The sequence below is a fragment of the Pecten maximus genome, chromosome 5, assembly GCF_902652985.1.
Source record: "Pecten maximus chromosome 5, xPecMax1.1, whole genome shotgun sequence".
Lineage (NCBI taxonomy): Eukaryota > Metazoa > Mollusca > Bivalvia > Pectinida > Pectinidae > Pecten > Pecten maximus.
Genome location: NC_047019.1, coordinates 50,583,734 through 50,589,790, shown reverse-complemented (window position 1 = coordinate 50,589,790; position 6,057 = coordinate 50,583,734).

Genomic DNA, 6,057 nt, shown 5'->3' with positions numbered 1-6,057 from the left:
CAGTAGAACCGTGTCCTCTGTCTACCGGCCTCTCTATTAGTGCTGTCCTCCAGTAGTACCATGTCCTCTGTCTAACGGCCTCTCTATTAGTGCTGTCCTCCAGTAGACCCGTGTCCTCTGTCTACCGGCCTCTCTATTAGTGTTGTCCTCCAGTAGAACCGTGTCCTCTGTCTACCGGCCTCTCTATTAGTGCTGTCCTCCAGTAGAACCGTGTCCTGTCTACCGGTCTCTCTATTAGTGCTGTCCTCCAGTAGAACCGTGTCCTCTGTCTACCGGCTTCTCTATTAGTGCTGTCCTCCAGTAGAACCGTGTCCTCTGTCTACCGGCCTCTCTATTAGTGTTTTCCTCCAGTAGAACCGTGTCCTCTGTCTACCGGCCTCTCTATTAGTGCTGTCCTCCAGTAGAACCGTGTCCTCTGTCTACCGGCCTCTCTATTAGTGTTGTCCTCCAGTAGAACCGTGTCCTCTGTCTACCGGCCTCTCTATTAGTGCTGTCCTCCAGTAGAACCGTGTCCTCTGTCTACCGGCCTCCCTATTAGTGCTGTCCTCCAGTAGAACCGTGTCCTCTGTCTACCGGCCTCTCTATTAGTGCTGTCCTCCAGTAGAACCGTGTCCTCTGTCTACCGGCCTCTCTATTACTGCTGTCATCCAGTAGAACCGTGTCCTCTGTCTACCGGCCTCTCTATTAGTGTTTTCCTCCAGTAGAACCGTGTCCTCTGTCTACCGACCTCTCTATCAGTGCTGTCCTCCAGTAGAACCGTGTCCTCTGTCTACCGGCCTCTCTATTAGCGCTGTCCTCCAGTAGAACCGTGTCCTCTGTCTACCGGCCTCTCTATTAGTGTTGTCCTCCAGTAGAACCGTGTCCTCTGTCTACCGGCCTCTCTATTAGTGCTGTCCTCCAGTAGAACCGTGTCCTCTGTCTACCGGCCTCTCTATTAGTGCTGTCCTCCAGTAGTACCATGTCCTCTGTCTAACGGCCTCTCTATTAGTGCTGTCCTCCAGTAGACCCGTGTCCTCTGTCTACCGGCCTCTCTATTAGTGTTGTCCTCCAGTAGAACCGTGTCCTCTGTCTACCGGCCTCTCTATTAGTGTTGTCCTCCAGTAGAACCGTGTCCTCTGTCTACCGGCCTCTCTATTAGTGTTGTCCTCCAGTAGAACCGTGTCCTCTGTCTAGGCTACCGGCCTCTCTATTAGTGTTGTCCTCCAGTAGAACCGTGTCCTCTGTCTACCGGCCTCTCTATTAGTGCTGTCCTCCAGTAGAACCGTGTCCTCTGTCTACCGGCCTCTCTATTAGTGCTGTCCTCCAGTAGAACCTTGTCCTTTGTCTACCGGCCTCTCTATTAGTGTTGTCCTCCAGTAGAACCGTGTCCTCTGTCTATCGGCCTCTCTATTAGTGCTGTCCTCCAGTAGAACCGTGTCCTCTGTCTACCGGCCTCTCTATTAGTGCTGTCCTCCAGTAGAACCGTGTCCTCGTCACCGGCCTCTCTATTAGTGCTGTCCTCCAGTAGAACCGTGTCCTCTGTCTACCGGCCTCTCTATTAGTGCTGTCCTCCAGTAGAACCGTGTCCTCTGTCTACCGGCCTCTCTATTAGTGCTGTCCTCCAGTAGAACCGTGTCCTCTGTCTACCGGCCTCTCTATTAGTGTTGTCCTCCAGTAGAACCGTGTCCTCTGTCTACCGGCTCTCTATTAGTGCTGTCCTCCAGTAGAACCGTGTCCTCTGTCTACCGGCCTCTCTATTAGTGCTGTCCTCCAGTAGAACCGTGTCCTCTGTCTACCGGCCTCTCTATAGTGCTGTCCTCCAGTAGAACCGTGTCCTCTGTCTACCGGCCTCTCTATTACTGCTGTCATCCAGTAGAACCGTGTCCTCTGTCTACCGGCCTCTCTATTAGTGTTTTCCTCCAGTAGAACCGTGTCCTCTGTCTACCGACCTCTCTATCAGTGCTGTCCTCCAGTAGAACCGTGTCCTCTGTCTACCGGCCTCTCTATTAGTGTTTTCCTCCAGTAGAACCGTGTCCTGTCTACCGGCCTCTCTATTAGTGCTGTCCTCCAGTAGAACCGTGTCCTCTGTCTACGGCCTCTCTATTAGTGCTGTCCTCCAGTAGAACCGTGTCCTCTGTCTACCGGCCTCTCTATTAGTGTTTTCCTCCAGTAGAACCGTGTCCTCTGTCTACCGGCCTCTCTATTAGTGTTGTCCTCCAGTAGAACCGTGTCCTCTGTCTAGGCTACCGGCCTCTCTATTAGTGTTGTCCTCCAGTAGAACCGTGTCCTCTGTCTACCGGCCTTTCTATTAGTGCTGTCCTCCAGTAGAACCGTGTCCTCTGTCTACCGGCCTCTCTATTAGTGCTGTCCTCCAGTAGAACCGTGTCCTTTGTCTACCGGCCTCTCTATTAGTGCTGTCCTCCAGTAGAACCTTGTCCTCTGTCTACCGGCCTCTCTATTAGTGTTGTCCTCCAGTAGAACCGTGTCCTCTGTCTACCGACCTCTCTATCAGTGCTGTCCTCCAGTAGAACCGTGTCCTCTGTCTACCGGCCTCTCTCACCCATGACTGATATTGATCTACCATTCACGAAAAACCATTTAAATATTGATTCAATGTGCCACCGCTTGACCTGAAATTAAAACTTATTCATAAGTGTACTTTAAATGTTTTTAGATTTAAATACCACTTAAAGGTGAGTGTTTTGGAGACTTAGGAGGTTTATGATCAGGTAGTGTTGACAGAAGGCGTGAGCAATCGGCTGAGAATTAGGCCTGTCGGCTGTGTGAGCAGGTTCTAAAGGACAATGTACCAGTAATGGGATAACTCGCGTGGCAGACGTCCTTACACTACATACGTTACTCCGGACACTGAACATACGTTACTCCGGACACTGAACATACGTTACTCCGAACACTAAACTTACGTTACTCCGGACACTGAACTTACGTTACTCCGGACACTAAACTTACGTTACTCCGGACTCTAAACTTACGTTACTCCAGACACTAAACTTACGTTACTCCGGACACTAAACTACCGTTACTCCGGACACTGAACTTACGTTACTCCGGACAGTGAACTTACGTTACTACGGACACTGAACATACGTTACTCCGGACACTAAACTTACGTTACTCCGGACACTAAACTTACGTTTCTCCGGACACTAAACTACCGTTACTCCGGACTCTAAACTTACGTTACTCCGGACTCTAAACTTACGTTACTCCGGACACTGAACTTACGTTACTACGGACACTGAACATACGTTACTCCGGACACTAAACTTACGTTACTCCGGACACTAAACTTACGTTACTCCGGACACTGAACTTACGTTACTCCGGACACTGAACTTACGTTACTCCGGACTCTAAACTTACGTTACTCCGGACTCTGAACTTACGTTACTCCGGACAATGATCTTACGTTACTCCGGACACTACACAAACGTTACTCCGGACACTGAACTTACGTTACTCCGGACACTAAACATACGTTACTCCGGACACTAAACTTACGTTACTCCGGGCACTAAACATACGTTACTCCGGACTCTAAACTTACGTTACTCCGGACACTAAACTTACGTTACTCCGGACACTAAACTTACGTTACTCCGGACACGAAACTTACATTACTCCGGACTCTAGACTTACGTTACTCCGGACACGAAACTTACATTACTCCGGACTCTAGACTTACGTTACTACGGACACTAAAATTACGTTACTCCGGACACTAAACTTAAGTTACTCCGAACACTGAACTTACGTTACTCCGGACACTAAACATACGTTACTCCGGACACTAAACTTACGTTACTCCGGACACTAAACTTACGTTACTCCGGACACTGAACTTACGTTACTCCGGACACTAAACATACGTTAATACGGACACTAAACATACGTTACTACGGACACTAAACTTAACTTACTCCGAACACTGAACTTACGTTACTCCGGACACTAAACATACATTACTCCGGACACTAAACTTACCTTACTCCGGACACTAAACATACGTTACTCCGGACACTAAACTTACCTTACTCCGGACACTGAACTTACGTTACTCCGGACAATAAACTTACGTAACTTCGGACACTGAACATACGTTACTCCGGACACTAAATTGACGTTACTCCGGACACTGAACTTACGTTACTCCGGACTCTAAACTTACGTTACTCCGAACACTGAACTTACGTTACTCCGGACACTAAACTTACGTTACTCCGGACACTGAAGTTACGTTACTCCGGACACTGAACATACGTTACTCCGGACACTAAACTTACGTTACTCCGGACACGAAACTTATGTTACTCCGGACACTAAACTTATGTTACTCCGGACACTGAACTTACGTTACTCCGGACACTAAACTTACGTTACTCCGGACACTAAACTTACGTTACTCCGAACACTAAACATACGTTACTCCGGACACTAAACTTACGTTACTCCGGACTCTGAACTTACGTTACTCCGGACACTAAACATACGTTACCCCGGACACTAAACTTATGTTACTTCGGACACTGAACTTACGTCACTCATGACACCGGACTTTCATTTTGAGGCGGGGTCTCACACATCTACTTACGGTTTTTTATGGACGTGTAACACAACACACCATACCTACAGTTTTTATGGACGTGTAACACAACACACCATACCTACAGTTTTTATGGACGTGTAACACAGCGCGGCAGAATCAATTAAATTTAAATCACTGCCTCCGCTAGGGATCGAACCCGGGACCTCTGGCTTACTAGTCTTACGCTCAACCGATCGAGCTAAAGAGAAGATCTCTCTAGCCGAGCGGTATACAGACACATAACACAACTCATTCTAGGCATAGGGACTGAGCACTAATACCCAACACAAGTTCCATTTGTGCATTCATAACCATCATTACGTGTAAAGTATTGGCCGCGGGGAATTTGTACCAATCCCCTGTGGTTCTGGTTAAATATGTACGGTTAGAACATGTCTATAGTTTCTTACATTATCTAATGAAAATTGAAATAAAAAACAGGAACTAGTCAAATACATTCTGATCAATTAATACACATGTTTTTGTCACTAAAGACAAAATATTGACTTTGTCAAATCTTATTTCGGCTCCGACAGGGCCCTTTTATGGCCACTTGTGCTGTGTGCGAGTGGATATTTATTGTACACTTAGTACAATTTATGACGTAGGTAAAAAGTACAATCTCAAGACCGGGTAGATCTCTGGCATCATAAAACCCATTCAGACGGTATACACAGTTATCAATGTAAACTCCGTCAACAAACACATACATAATTGAAAAATTAATCCCGGGTTTAATATATATGCATGTGTCAATGGTGGTAAGGTACGTACATAGTATATGGGGATGTATGGTCGGCTGGGTCGGATATTAAACATCGCCTGTTAAACAGTGTCACCGGGACCAGCTTTGTGTGGAGCGTTAGTATAGTAATAAGATAAAGGATTTTCCAATGGACTGGCATTTCTACAGAATTTCTAAAGTAAACACTCATCAATGGGCTAATGGACTGCTACAACCACGGAATCTTCTCTAACCTGGGAAACTTTGTCCGAAAATTTAAAACCAACAGCGATAGAATTAATAAAGACATTATACTGACTTGGTCCTCGGTGTCTAACTATTACTTAAATAGGTTCCACAAAGACATAAAATCCTACATTGATTATTTCACTTAACATCGATCTGATGTACTGTTGATAAAGTCAAGCATTATCATTTCAGTGCCGGGTAGATTTCATTGATTTCACTGTAGGGTGTATTTCATTGATTTCATTGTCGAGTATATTTCATTGATTTCATAGTAGGGTATATTTCATTTATTACAATGTCGGGTAAATTTCATTGATTTCACAGTTGGGTATATTTCATTGATTTCATAGTCGGGTATATTTCATTGATTTCACTGTAGGGTATATTTCATTGTTTCACTGTCTGGTATATTTTATTGATTTCACAGTAGGGAATATTTCATTGATTTCACAGTCGGGGATATTTCATTGATTTCGCAGTCGGGTAAATTTTATAGATT